General features: G+C 42.6%; 1 protein-coding gene across 1 annotated transcript in view; it reads right to left on the bottom strand.

Moving 5' to 3' along the window:
• LOC126997116 (uncharacterized) overlaps positions 1-13,291 on the bottom strand; it is a 156,214-nt gene extending 142,923 nt beyond the window's left edge. Inside the window, exon 1 of the mRNA XM_050858174.1 lies at positions 13,129-13,291. The gene's annotated coding sequence lies outside the window, so the exon portion shown is untranslated. The remainder of the gene's footprint in view (positions 1-13,128) is intronic.
• Positions 13,292-14,339: the final 1,048 nt, after the last annotated feature.

The following is a 14,339-nucleotide window of genomic DNA, read 5'->3' as shown; positions in this document are numbered from 1 at the left end:
TCACATCAGCTATTTCTAATTTCCAAAAAGGCGATCAATCAGATTCTCATGAGTGTTTCTTTAGGTTCACGGTACAGAAGAGGGACCGAACTACCACCAGGGTCATAAAACTACTCCTGGAAGTACCTAAAACGTCTATGAAAGCTTTGTTTGATATGTGTGCTTGGTAGACGAACTGTTTAATTGTACGGCAGATTTCAGACGCCCGAATATCACATCTTTTGCCGTCGTCCCCGCTGAAGAGTCTACACAGCAGTTTGAAGCCGACGAGTGAACTTTTTAAACACGAGGGTCCATATTCTTAAGCGTATCATCGGGGTCCCGTTACGACTGTTTCCCAAGGCCACAGAGAAGATTAACCGGGCTTTCATGGGTGTTTTTTTTTCCCGTTCAAGGTGCAGTAGTCGTGTAAAACAATCACCATCATCACTCTGTATCTCTGTTTGTCTCTATCTCTGTATCTCACCTGACGTACAAACAGGTATGGGGTTGAGTACTGCACCGCTCCTAGTACTGAAAACCTTAATCGTCACTAAGGAATCTAAACCTAATACGTCTACACTTGAATGGGTGAAGAACAAGGCGTTTCCAGCGTCACGAACATTACCTGAGTTACATCTGACGGACGGAAAGGTGCAGGATTGAGTATGGGGTTGAATCGTCTTTATGGAATCTGAGCCTAATACGTCTTCACTTGTATAGGTAATCAATAAGCCATTTTCAGCGTCACGAACATTACCTGAGTTACACCTGACACACGAAGAGACATAGGATTGAGTATGGAGTTGAATCGTCTCTATGAAATCTGAATCTATTGCGTCTCCACTTGAATGGGGAAAGAACAAGGCATTTCCAGCGTCACGAACATTACCTGAGTTACACCTGAAGGACGGAAAGGTGCAGGATTGAGTATTGGGTTGAATCGTCTCTATGGAATCTGAACCTATTACGTCCACACTTGAATGAGTTAACAAGAAGCCATTTCCAGCGTCATGAACATTACCTGAGTTACCCCTGACACGAGACATAGGATTGAGTATGGGAGTATAGGATTGAGTATATCCTTTATGGAATCTGAACCTGTTACGTCCACACTTGAATGGGTAAAGAACAAGGTATTTCCAGCGTCACGAACATTACCTGAGTTACCCCTGACGGACGGAAAGGTGCAGGATTGAGTATGGGGTTGAATCGTCTCTATGGAATCTGAACCTATTGCGTCTACACTTGAATGAGTGAAGAACAAGGCATAACGAACTTTACCTGAGTTACCCTTGGCACGCGGAGACATAGGATTGAGTATGGAGTTGAATCGTTTCAATGGAATCTGAACCTATTACGTCCACACTTGAATGGGTAAAGAATAAGGCTCGAACATTACCTAGACAGCACAGGGACGGTCTTTGCAGCGCTGTGAACTTTGATAATCGTGTTTGGCAAATGTTGTGTTTGTGTGATTGTCGCAACTTTTTTGTCGGTGAATTATTAAGTTGGAATTATTAGCCGTGACCCCGAGGAATAATTAGTGCAGCCAAAAGTTGTCGTGTTAGGTTGTTAGAAGTTGGTTGTAGTTGTAATATTCCTCTCGTGGGTGGTGGTGGTGGTGGTGGTGGTGGAAATAGTGACAAATATACTTCTCTTTTTTTTCTTTCACCCACAAACACCAAAAGCAATAAGGAATAAGGACATAAGATAAAGAAGGGAATATACAGATGGAGGAAGGGAAGGAAGGGAGGTGAGGAGAAAAGAAGGAGGAGGAAGAGGAGGAGGAAAAGAAGAAACGAAATTGGGAGGATAATAGGTACGGATAGGTAATAGGAAGGGAGGAAAGAGAAGGGGAGAAATGGGAGAAGAGAAAGAAATGGGGAGAAGAGGAGGAAGATGAAAGGAGGAAAAGAAAGGGAAAAAAAGAAGGGGAGGCAGGGAGGGAAAGAAAAAGAAAGGGGAGAAGGGGAGGAAGAACAAGAAGGGGAAAAGATAGAGAAAAAGAGAAGGGGAGGGAGGGAGAGGAGGAGAAAGAAAAGGGGAGAATGGGAGGAAGACGAACAAGGGGAAAAGAGAGAGAGAGAAAAAAGAGAAGGGGAGGGAGGGAGAGGAGGAGAAAGAAAAGGGGAGAAGGAGAGGAAGAAGAAGAAGGGGAAACTAAGGAAGAAAGAGACGGGAAGGGAAGGAGAGGAAGAGAAAGGAAAGGGGAGAAAGGGAGAAAGAAGAAGGGGAAACTAAGGAAGAAAGAGACGGGAAGGGAAGGAGAGGAAGAGGAAGGAAAGGGGAGAAAGGGAGAAAGAAGAAGGGGAAACTAAGGAAGAAAGAGACGGGAAGGGAAGGAGAGGAAGAGAAAGGAAAGGGGAGAAAGGGAGAAAGAAGAAGGGGGAAACTAAGGAAGAAAGGGAAGGGAAGGGATGGAGAGGAAGAGAAAGGAAAGGGGAGAAGTGATGAGTATAGAGAGGGAATTAACTTTTTTTCCATACACACACGAATGCCAAACTTACCCAACCGTTCATAAAAAGTAAGAGTCATCGTCAGGAATGGCAGAAAAAGACTTCCCTCTTATATCTCTTTCTTTCATTAACGAACGCTAGAATTTCAAACAGAGATATAAATGCACTTTTTTAATGCATACACGAACGATAGAGTGATGGAGGTAATATGTTTCTTTTTCCTTTCAATGTAAAAACTCCGCCTCCGCCTTAACCTTAACGCCTCTCACCTTAACTATTTCCTAAGTCCGAAAAGGAGATCAGTCGGGTTCGTATGAGTGTTTTCGTTAGGTTCATGGTACAGAAGAAGGGTCAAACTACCACCAGGGTCATGAAACTATCCATGGAAATGCCCACAATCTCTACGAAAGCCTTGTAAAATATGTGGGGAGATCAATCGGGTTCGTATGAGTGTTTTTTTAGGTTCATGGTACAGAGGAAGGGTCAAACTACCACTAGGGTCATGAAACTACCCCTGGAAACGCTCACAACCTCTACGAAAGCCTTGTCAAATATGTGGGGAGATCAATCGGGTTCAAATGAGTGTTTTTTTAGGTTTATGGTACAGAGGAAGGGTCAAACTACCACCAAAGTCATGAAACTACCCCTGGAAACGCTCACAACCTCTACGAAAGCCTTGTCAAGTATGTGAGATCAGTCGGGTTCTAATGAGTGTTTTCGTTAGGTTCGTGGTACAGAGGAAGGGTCAAACTACCACCAAAGTCATGAAACTATCCATGGAAATGCCCAAAACTCCTAATAAAAATCTTATCAAATATGTGGGGAGATCAATCGGGTTCTAATGAGTGTTTTTTTAGGTTCGTGGTACAGAGGAAGGGTCAAACTACCACCAGGGTCATGAAACTACCCCTGGAAACGCTCACAACCTTTACGAAAGCCTTGTCAAATATGTGCGCTTGGGGGACGAAATGTTTTAAGAATACGGACCAATGGAAAAAATATAGAAAAGAGAAGAGAAAGATTGACGAATATGTAAGAAAATGAAGATAAATTTAGTATAGGAAGATTAATATTAAAGTAGAGCAAAGGGTAGATATCTATAGAAAATGGAACACCCTTTTTTTTATCCATACACGCACGCCAGGATGATGAACACAATGTGAGAATTTAACATTTTTTTCACGCAAACACGAACGCCAGAGAAGTAAATACACACATACAATAACATCATTTTTTTTCATTCATACACGAATCCTCAGACTACAAACAAACACACAAACACACACAAAAAAAATAGAATAAAACGTTTTTCTTGCTCACACGAACGCCAAAAAAAATACAAACATAAACTACATAAAAAACATAGCACAATAAATTAAGGAAAACCCCGAACACACACACACACACACACACACACACACACACACACACACACACACACACACACACACACAAACACACACGAAAACACCATTTAGCAAGGGTATTAAATCTACAAGAAAATGCTTGCAAATTTTACTCCACTCGTTTAGATCCGTTTTTTTAGGAAGGGAAAAAAGAGAGAGAGAGAGAGAGAGAGAGAGAGAGAGAGAGAGAGAGAGAGAGAGAGAGAGAGAGAGAGAGAGAGAGAGAGAGAGAGAGAGAGAGAGAGAGAGAGAGAGAGAGAGAGAGAGAGAGAGAGAGAGAGAGAGAGAGAGAGAGAGAGAGAGAGAGAGAGAGAGAGAGAGGATGGACGAAAAGGAGGAAAAAAGGGTAGGGGAGAGACAGGAGGGAGGAAAGGGAGAGAGGTGGGGAGAAAGGGAGGAGGAGGAGGAAAGAAGGGGAAAGGAAGGGTGAGGAGGGAGGAAGCGAAGGGAAAGGGGAGAGAAAGGGAGGGAGGAGGAGGGAGGGGAAGAGGAGAAGGGAGGATAGGAGGGAGGGAAGAAAGAGGAAGAGGGGGAAAAGAAGAGAGGAGGAAGAAGAGGGAAGAGAGAAAAGGGAGGCAGAAGGAAGAAGAGGGAAAAAAAAGGAGGAAGAGGTAAGAAGAGGGAAGGAAGAAGGAAGAATTAAGAGAGGAGGAGGAGAGGGGAGAAAAAAGAGAGGAGAGGGAGGAAGAAGAAGGAAAAAAGGAGGAAGATAGAGATAAGGAGGAGGAAGGAGTAAGGAGAAGAGAAAGAAGAAGAAAAAGAGGAAGAAGGAATGAGCAAGAATTCAGAAGAGAAAGAAGAAGAGAAGAAAGAGGAGAGAGAGGAAGAAGGGATGAAGAGAAAGAGGAAGAGGAGGAAGAGGAAAGAGGAGGAAGAAGGGAGGAAGAGAAAATGGATGAGGAGGAAGATGAAGCTTTAAAAATTCGAAAAAAAGCCAGTCGTTCCATAACTTCCGCTCATTTAAGAGGAAAAAAAGCCTGAACGACCCTCGGAAAAATATGAACGACGAAAATGTGAACGAAATGAACGACGGAAACAATAGACGAAAGGAACGGCGGCGGGGAGGAGAAAAAACAACAACAATAAAGAAATCGGGTTAGGAAGAAATGAAAAAAAAATCGGGTTAGGAAGAAAATAAAAAGAAAAAAAACAAAAGAAAATCGGGTTAGGAGGAAAATTAAAATAAAAAAAGAGAACAAAAGAAAATCGGTTAAAGAAGAAAAGAAAAAGAAAAAAGAAAACAAAAGAAAAACGAGTTAAGAAAATAAAAATAAGAAAGAAAACAAAAGAAAATCGGGTTAGGAAGAAAATAAAAATAAGAAAGAAAACAAAAGAAAATCGGGTTAGGAAGGAAATAAAAATAAGAGAACAAAAGAAAATCAGGTTAGGAAGAAAATAGAAATAAGGAAGAAAACAAAAGAAAATCGGGTTAGGAAGAAAATAAAAAAAAGAGAACAAAAGAAAATCGGGTTAGGAAGAAAATAAAAATAAGAAAGAAAACAAAAGAAAATCGGGTTAGGAAGAAAATAAAAATAAGAAAGAAAACAAAAGAAAATCGGGTTAGGAAGAAAATAAAAATAAGAAAGAAAACAAAAGAAAATCGGGTTAGGAAGAAAATAAAAATAAGGAGAACAAAAGAAAATCAGGTCAGGAGGAAATAAAAAAAAAGAAAATACGGTGTGGAGGAAATTAAAGAAAAAGAAAATCGGTTAAGAGAAAATAAAAAAGGGAACAAAACAAAAAAGAAAAAGAACAAAAAAACAAGAAAAAGACAAAGAAAACAAAAATAAAAATAAAGAAACAAAAAAAATCGTGTTCAGAGAAAATGAAAAAGGAAACAAACATAAGAAAATCGCGTAATAGAGGAAATTAAAAAAAAAGAAAAAAAATCGAAATAAACAAAAGAAAATCACGTTAGGAGAAAATGAAAAAAAAGAAAGAAAATCGTTTCGAGGAAATGGAAAAAGAAAATCGTTAAGAGGAAATGGAAAAAAAAGAAAATCGTTAAGAGGAAATGAAAAAAAAAGAAAATCGTTAAGAGGAAATGAAAAAAAAGAAAATCGTTAAGAGGAAATGAAAAAAAAGAAAATCGTTAAGAGGAAATGGAAAAAAAAGAAAATCGTTAGGAGGAAATGAAAAAAAAATCGTTGAGAAAATAAAAAGAAAAAGAAAAAAAATCGTTAAGAGGAAATGGAAAAAAAAAGATAATCGTTAAGAGGAAATGGAGAAAAAGAAAATCGTTAAGAGGAAATGGAAAAAAAAGAAAATCGTTAGGAGGAAATGAAAAAAAATCGTAGAGAAAATAAAAAGAAAAAGAAAAAGAAAAAAAATCGTTAAGAGGAAATGGAAAAAAATGAAAATCGTTAAGTTAAGAGGAAATGGAAAAAAAATTCGTTAAGAGGATATTGAAAAAAAAAGAAAATCGTTAAGAGGAAATTGAAAAAAAAAGAAAATCGTTAATAGGAAATGGAAAAGAAAAAGAAAATCGCTTTGAGGAAATGGAAAAGAAACAAAAGAAAATCGTTAAGAGGAAATAAAATGAAAAAAAATGCTAGATTAAAAAAAAGATAAATATAAATGACAAAAACGTCGTAAATCAGAAAAGATTTTACTGAAGGAAATTTTTGAAATGACGAAACAAATGAAAATCGCGTTAAGCAGAAATGGAAAAAAATGTGCTGGGTTGAAAAATAATAGAAAAAAAGGTTAGATATAAATGAGAAAAACGCCGTAAATAAGAGACCGTTGAAAAGAAATATAAAAAAGGAATTACCGACAAACAAGGAAGAAGAAAAGGGGAGAGGGTCACTATGATATACAAGGTAAGGTTAGGTTAGGTTAGGTTAGGTTAGGGCGTTACTGAAGGCGTGTTAAAGTTTACGTAAAAAATGAAAATCGCGTTCAGAGGAAATGAAAAAGAAATAACACACACACACACACACACACACACACACACACACACACACACACACTCCTCATCCTCATCTTCATCCACATCATCGTCTTCAGTTCTTGGTAAGTTATGTGCTTGCTAATAAAAAGATAAATATAAATGAGAAAATCGTCGTAAATAAGAGGCCATTGAAAATAAATAAGGGAAAAGTCGTTAATAAGGATTTTTTTTTATATATAACGACGAAACAAATGAGAATCGCATTGAGAGGAAAAGAGAAAAAATGTGCTAGGCTAATTAAAAGATAAATATAAATGAGAAAATCGTCGTAAATAAGAAGCCATTGAAAAGAGATAAAAGTCGTTACTGAAGGATTTTTTTTTATATATAATGACGAAACAAATGAGAATCGCGTTGAGAGGAAATGAGAAAAAATGTGCTAGGCTAATTAAAAGATAAATATAACTGAGAAAACGTCCTAAATAAGAGACCGTTGAAAAGAAATAGGAGAAAAGTCGTTACTGAAGGATTTTTCATCTAATGACGAAGCAAATGAAAATCGCGTTAGGAGGAAATTAAAAAAAAAGCGATAATGCGAGAAAAAATATAAATGAGCAAAACGTCGTAAATAAGAGACCGTTGAAAATAAGTAAGAGAGAAGTCGTTACTGAAGGATTTTTTATATAATGACGCGTGTTAAAATTTACGAAACAAATGATAATCGCGTTGAGAGGAAATGAAAAAAAAGGCGCGAAAATGAAAGAAAAAAAGTTAAACATAAATGATAGAAAAACGCAAAAAAATAAGAAAAAAAGTCGTTACTGAAGGACATTTTTATAATGACGAAAAACAAATGAAAATCGCGTTGAGAGGAAAAGAAAATAAATGTCTTACGCTGATAAAAATAAGTTAGATATAAATGAAAAAAAAACTTTAAAAATATGCATGATAATAAGAAATATATAAGAAAAAAGAAGGAGGAAGATGGGAAAAAGGAGGAGGAAGGAAGGAAGAGGGAAGTAATAAGGGAGAAGAAAAAGGGGAAAAGATAAAGAAGGAAGAAGAAAAATCGTTACTGAAAGAAAAAGAAGAAAAATAAAAGGAGAAAAAAATAAATGGGTTAATAATCATTCTAAATATATGCAAAGATAGTTATAAAAGATACAATTCAGAGATATGGAAAAAAATAATGACAAAAACTATTATTCATAAGATATCTATTAGAGAGAGAGAGAGAGAGAGAGAGAGAGAGAGAGAGAGAGAGAGAGAGAGAGAGAGGGGTTACATATCAAGGCTTATCAAACTTGCAATCGGGACTCCTAATATAACCAACAACAACAACAACAACAACAACGACAACAGCATTATTATTTAGTATTTCTTTTGCATATTTCGAACGTAACACTTTTTTTTATGTGTGAGGTGGTGGTGGTGGTGGTGGTTGTGCGGTGGTGGTGGTGGTGGTGACGGTGGTACGGTGGTGGTGATGGTAGTTGTGGTGGTGGTGGTGGTGTGTGTGTGTGTGTGAACGTGATATATGGCTTGGAGAGAGAGAGAGAGAGAGAGAGAGAGAGAGAGAGAGAGAGAGAGAGAGAGAGAGAGATCGACAGGCGAAGATAAAATTCTCTTTGAAACAGAAACGAGAAATCTGCCAAACCGACTGACAAACTCTATTACCCGAGAGAGAGAGAGAGAGAGAGAGAGAGAGAGAGAGAGAGAGAGAGAGAGAGAGAGAGAGAGAGAGAGAGAGAGAGAGAGAGAGAGAGAGAGAGAGTTACAGCCACTCAGTTTATTTATTTTTTTTTCCTCCACGGGACTTTGAGGAACCTGTTGAGCGTGGAGGAGGAGGAAACGTGGAAACATGGAAATGCAGGCAACAGAAAGCCTATTGGCTCATTACGAGGTCGCCCGCTTGGGTGATTTAATCTGCTCGACCGCCACTTGGGGCTTGGTGAGCAGATGAAAGCACCTCGATATTGAGGAGCAGATGGAAGCCTCTCGTTATTCAGTTTACTCCCGACGCAGCGAAATGACGGTCGATTCTATATTTGAAGGAGTTGATGGTATTCGCATTTACTACTTCTGAGGGAAGATTGTTCCAGTGGCGGATGACTCGGTTTGAAAAGAAACTCCTTCCAATGTCTGTGTTACATCGACTCGACTGAATGGGTAAACCGTTATTTCTAGTTCTTGAGTTGGTTTACAGCTCAAATGGAGTAATCGACGTTATTGAACTTTTTTAGATACTTGAAGACTTGAATCATATCCCCTCGTAGGCGTCTTTTCTCCAATGTAAAGAGATTGAGTCGCTTGAGTCGTTCCTCGTACGGTTGAGCCCTGAAGGTTGGAATCATCTTTGTGGCGCGTCGCTGAATCGTTTCCAGTAGAGCAATGTCTTTTCTGTAATTGGGAGACCAGAACTGCACTGCATACTCGAGGTGCGATCTTACCATGGAATTATACAAGGATAGCAGGAAGGAAGAAGAAGAGGAGGAGGAGGAAGAGGAGGAAGAGGAAGAAGAAGAAGAGGAGGAATCGGAAAAGAAAAACGAATAGGAAAAGAAAATGGAGACAAAGAGAGAGAAGGAAAACGAGGAGAAGAAGAAGAAGAAGAAGAAGAAGAAGAAGAAGAAGAAGAAGAAGAAGAAGAAGAGAGTCAAGAGAAAGCAGTTTAAGAGGAGGAGGAAGAGGAAGAGGTAGAGATGTGAAGTGGAGACGAAAAAGAAGAAGAGGAATAAGAAGAGGAGGTGGAAGAAGTGTGAAGAAGAGAAGGAAAAGAAGAGAACGAAGTGATGAAGGAGAAGAGAAGAGCGGGCGAGAGAAGAGAAAAACGGAGGAATGGAGAGAAAAAGAGAAGGAGGAGGAGGAGGAGGCAGTGGTGTTGAAGGAGGTTGACAGGTTAAGTTGAAAAGTTGAGGAGGAGGAGGAGGAGGAGGAGGAGGAGGAGGAAGAGGAAGCAGGAGACAGGAAAGACGTAGTGAAGGTGAATAAGGAGCAGGAGGGAGAGGAGGAGGAGGAGAGAGAGAGAGAGAGAGAGAGAGAGAGAGAGAGAGAGAGAGAGAGAGAGAGAGAGAGAGAGAGAGAGAGAGAGAGAGAGAGAGAGAGAGAGAGAGACCGCTTTAGAGTCAAGGAGGGAAGAGGAAGAATGGAGAAGAGAGAGGAAACTGTACCCTCCTCCTCCTCCTTCTCTTCCTCTTCCTCTTCCTCTTTCTTTCTTACCTTCCCTTTAGTAGGAACGAGCTAATGAGAGGAGGAGGAGGAGGAGGAGGTGGAGGAGGAGGAGGAGGAGAGAGATGAGGAAGGTTATACAACAAACTAACCACCGATCCTCCTCCTTCTCCTCCTCCTCCTCCTCCTCCTTCTCAATTTTCAACTAACAACTGATACGAACACTTAGGATCAGGAGAAGAAGAAGAAGAAGAAGAATAGACAAAAGAAGATCTACCTGAGTTTGTGCCAGTGAAAGAGATGAAAGAGTGAAGCTTTTGGTAAACTCTTGCATTAGGAAACTGGACGCTCGCATTAAAAAGGAGGAGGAGGAGGGAAGGAGAGAGAGAGGAGGAAGAAAGGGTGCCTGGAGAAGACTGATGAAGTGGAGAAGAGGAGAAGGAAGAAGAGAGAGGAATGAAGAGGAGAAGAAAAGAGAAAAGGGAAAAGGGAAAAGGAGGAAAATGTATCGACTTGGAAATGAGGAAAAAGGGGAATGAGTAAGAAACGAGAGAGAGAGAGAGAGAGAGAGAGAGAGAGAGAGAGAGAGAGAGAGAGAGAGAGAATATGGGCGGGCGTGGTGGGAGGGATGCAATATAAGCGACAGGCGGAGAACACTGGGATAAAATTAGCTCAGTCTTGATGCAGAGGCCACCATCGTGTGTGTGTGTGTGTGTGTGTGTGTTTATGAGGATATGAAGATGAAAATGATGATGATGATGATGATGATGAAGAGATGTTTGTGTGAGGAAGAGGAGGAGGAAGAGGAGAAAGACGAGGATGAGGAGGAGAAATAAGGAGGCAGTGAAAAGGAGGAAAAATACATAATAGAAGATGCGGTGAAGATGAAGATGGTGATGTTGAGGGATAGATTATTATTTTTTTACATCGGGAGGCAGATCAAGGGCAAAAATAATGATGATTGTGATAGCAGGAGGAGGAGGAACGAGAGACGAGGAGGAGGAGGAAGAGGAAGATGATAATGACGAGGAGGAAGAAGATAAAGAACAAACACGAGATGAAGAATGAGGAGGAAAAGGAAGCAGAAGAGGAGGAGGAGGAGGAGGAAGAGGAGGAGGAAGAGGAAGATGATAATGACGAGGAGGAAGAGGGTAAAGAACAGACACGAGGTGAAGAATGAGGAGGAAAAGGAAGCAGAAGAGGAGGAGGAGGAGGAGGAGGAAGAGGAAGCAGATGATGATGAGGAGGAGGAGGAGGAACAGGACCAGAAGGCGGTGATTTGCAGGCCTTTTTTTTCAATATTGTTTCTTTTCCTTGGGCTGTTTCCTTTGTAAAAATAAAGAAAATAAAACAAAAACAGCAGTAACTCAAGACAAAGACAGATACACGAACACTTCCTGTCACTTTCTCGTCCACAGCCACACACGTTCTGGACTTGTTCGAGACGTGGACTGCCCAAGACCACGACCTGCCCACTCGTTTCACTCTGATCACCGCCCTTCGCCTCACTCGTCTCTATCTATATCACAATTGCGTTTTTCCGGACACTTTTAGGCGGTTTTGGTTTGCACTTGAACGGTCTTGAGGTGGAAGTCTTATCGCTAGTTTGATTCTGACCTCGTGATGCTAAATGTGGTCTCAGTGTCTCGCTCTTTCGGTCTCTATTCCTGGACGCTTCCACCTCTCACATTCATTATTTCCAAAGACAGAGGAGGAGGTCAAACGCGTTCTCATGAGTGTTTTTTTTCATGTTCACGGTGCAGAGGCTTCGTCACACTACCACCAGGCTCATGAAACTACTCAGTAGAAAGCTTGGCCGCCGAAAGACTTTAGAATTTTGCCCTCTGTCTGGCGCCAATTTCCAGGTTCAACACAGTGTCTTGGAACCACCTGAACCAAGCTTTACAACTCTATGCAGTTCATAATGGTTTGGTTTTCGTTGCAGTACCGACAAACTAAAAGGGTTTCCCGTATAGCTTCCTCACACTGTTTGACCTGAACATCGAACACTGAACAAGGAAATACAAGTCTTTGGTATTGGTTTGGGAGCTCACTAATAAACCGTGTGAACCAAGGAGCCGGTCATCCACCCCGACACCATGGGGTGGAGTGAATACAAGAGTGTGTATTCGAGTACGAAGAGGAACACTTTGAATTCCACCGAATACGAATACGAACTCAAATACACTGAAATGGTTTTAATTCGATGACAAATACGAATACCTCTTGAAAGTATTCATGAATATTCATAAAAACTTTTCACTGAAGAACACTTTCTTGAAGTAACCGTATATAGCACTGTGATAAAGTTACACAACAGTAACATGAGTTTATGAACAATGGCTCATGGCTGGTGCCGTGTAGGGACGTCACACTGACCTTAATAGCGGCTGTAATTTCTGATAACAAACTTTGAAGTATTCGTTAGATTTTTCGCAAAATACGAATACTTTTCCCTTGTATTCGAATACGAATGGGAATACTTTGATTTCTATGAAGAATTATTTGAATACAAATACACCCACATATGGTATTCGAATGTATTCGAATACGAATACTCCATCCCTGCCCACCCCACCCCGCCCCACCCTGTCCTGCCCTGTCCCGCCCCGCCCCGTGCTACCCAGTACCGTCCGCCCCGCCCTGCCCCGTCCCGCCCCGGTCTACCCCGTCCCGCCCCGTCCCCACACCGCCCGCTGCATGCCCACACCACCCCACCCCGGCCTGCCCCGTCCCGCCCCACCCTGTCCTGCCCCGCCCCGTCCTACCCAGTCCCGTCCCGTCCTGCCCCGTCCCGCCCCTCCCTGCCCCGTCCCGCCCCGGTCTGCCCCGTCCCGCCCCGTCCCGTCCCGTCCCGCCCGGTCCCGTCCCGTCCCGCCCTGCCCCGCCCACCCCCCGTCCCGTCACGAGTTCCAACCTGAAGCGTGGCAGCCTCGCCTCGTGTTGTGGCTCACGGCTCGGCGTGCGACGGAGCCTTGAACGAGCGCCCCGCCCCACGTGGCTCACCTCCCGCCCTGACCGCGACGAGGAACACACACACACACACACACACACACACACACAGCCTGGCCAGCGTGGTGCTGTCGCCGCGTCATCCCCGTCACCGCCTCCGTCAGGTCGCCGCGAGTCCTTGTAATCACCGGAACACTCCCCGTCACCGTCACCGCTCAGTCCTTGCGTCACCGCCGTCACCACCACCAACACGATCACCACCGGAACTCACTCTAGTGTTCCCTGGGTCCCCGCCGCCGTGGTGCCCCGGCGAGCGTTGGCGGCAGCACCACCGCACGCGACACGCCGCCGTTGGGCCTAGCTGGCTGCCGCGTCGCTGCTCTGCTCACACGGCGCGACGCCCTCCCTTCACCGCGGACCCGCACACACTGGCCCGCCGCCGCCCGCCGCCCCTCCGCCTCGCCTCCACCCTCAGTGTGACGCTGCTGCTGCTGCTGCTGCTGCGCCCTCCTCCCTTACCGTAACTCACACCTCTCTCAAAGGCCTACATCCCCAATACACATCGAGTAGCCTCAGGAAGAAGAAAGCAACAAAAATAACAGGTCACCACTACTGCTATTACTACTACAGCGTTTTTTCACGTTCACAATGATTAAGGACATGAGGAGACTTCAAGAGGCCGGTCAGCCTACTCGTGGCGACTCCTGAGGCCTTGTTCTTCGCCATCAGCATCCACGCCATGCATCTGGTCGGCGCTCACAGACTCGAAGGTTCACATCCCGCCCTGAAGAATAAAGGGTCATAGTCCTAAACATTCCGGCGCCCTAACACACACACAGTTGACAAGGCTTTCGTAGGAGCTGCGGACATTCCCATGGGTTGCATTTTTTATCCTGATGGTAGTTTGACGAAGCTTTTGCACCACGAACGTGAAAAAAAACACTCAAGGGAGCGCAACCAATCTCCTTTGCAGCCTTTGGAAATTGTTGATGTGAGAAGCGAGAACGTCTGAGAATGCCGACTTTATTTTCGTCCACCTTCCAATGACTGAAGATCTCTCACTGCCATGCTGCCCAGTAACGTGGCTTCATTACATCTCAAGTCAACGGGAGCGCCGGGGGACAATATGAACCAAACAGCGAGATAAGGCGTTACTGTAAAAAAAACCTGCCCGCTAAAACACTGAAAGAGGACATCTACTATATACAAAGTTCACCGAGGCAGCTTAAGTCCATATTTTAAAACATTTCGGGGCTTACATCTATTTCTTAAGGCTTTGATGGAGGTTGTTGTATTAGTGTTTCCATGGGTAATGTTATGAGCCTAGTGATAGTTTGGCAAGACTTTTGTAGAGGTTGTTGTGTTAGTGTTTCCATGGGTAGTATTATGAGCCTAGTGATAGTTTCGCAAGGCTTTGGTAGAGGTTGTTGTGTTAGTGTTTCCATGGGTAGTGTTATGAGCCTAGTGATAGTTTGACAAGGC

This window comes from Eriocheir sinensis, chromosome 11 (assembly GCF_024679095.1).
Source record: "Eriocheir sinensis breed Jianghai 21 chromosome 11, ASM2467909v1, whole genome shotgun sequence".
Lineage (NCBI taxonomy): Eukaryota > Metazoa > Arthropoda > Malacostraca > Decapoda > Varunidae > Eriocheir > Eriocheir sinensis.
The sequence above is the reverse complement of the archived record's forward strand: the minus strand, read 5'-3'. Positions and strand labels throughout refer to the sequence as shown.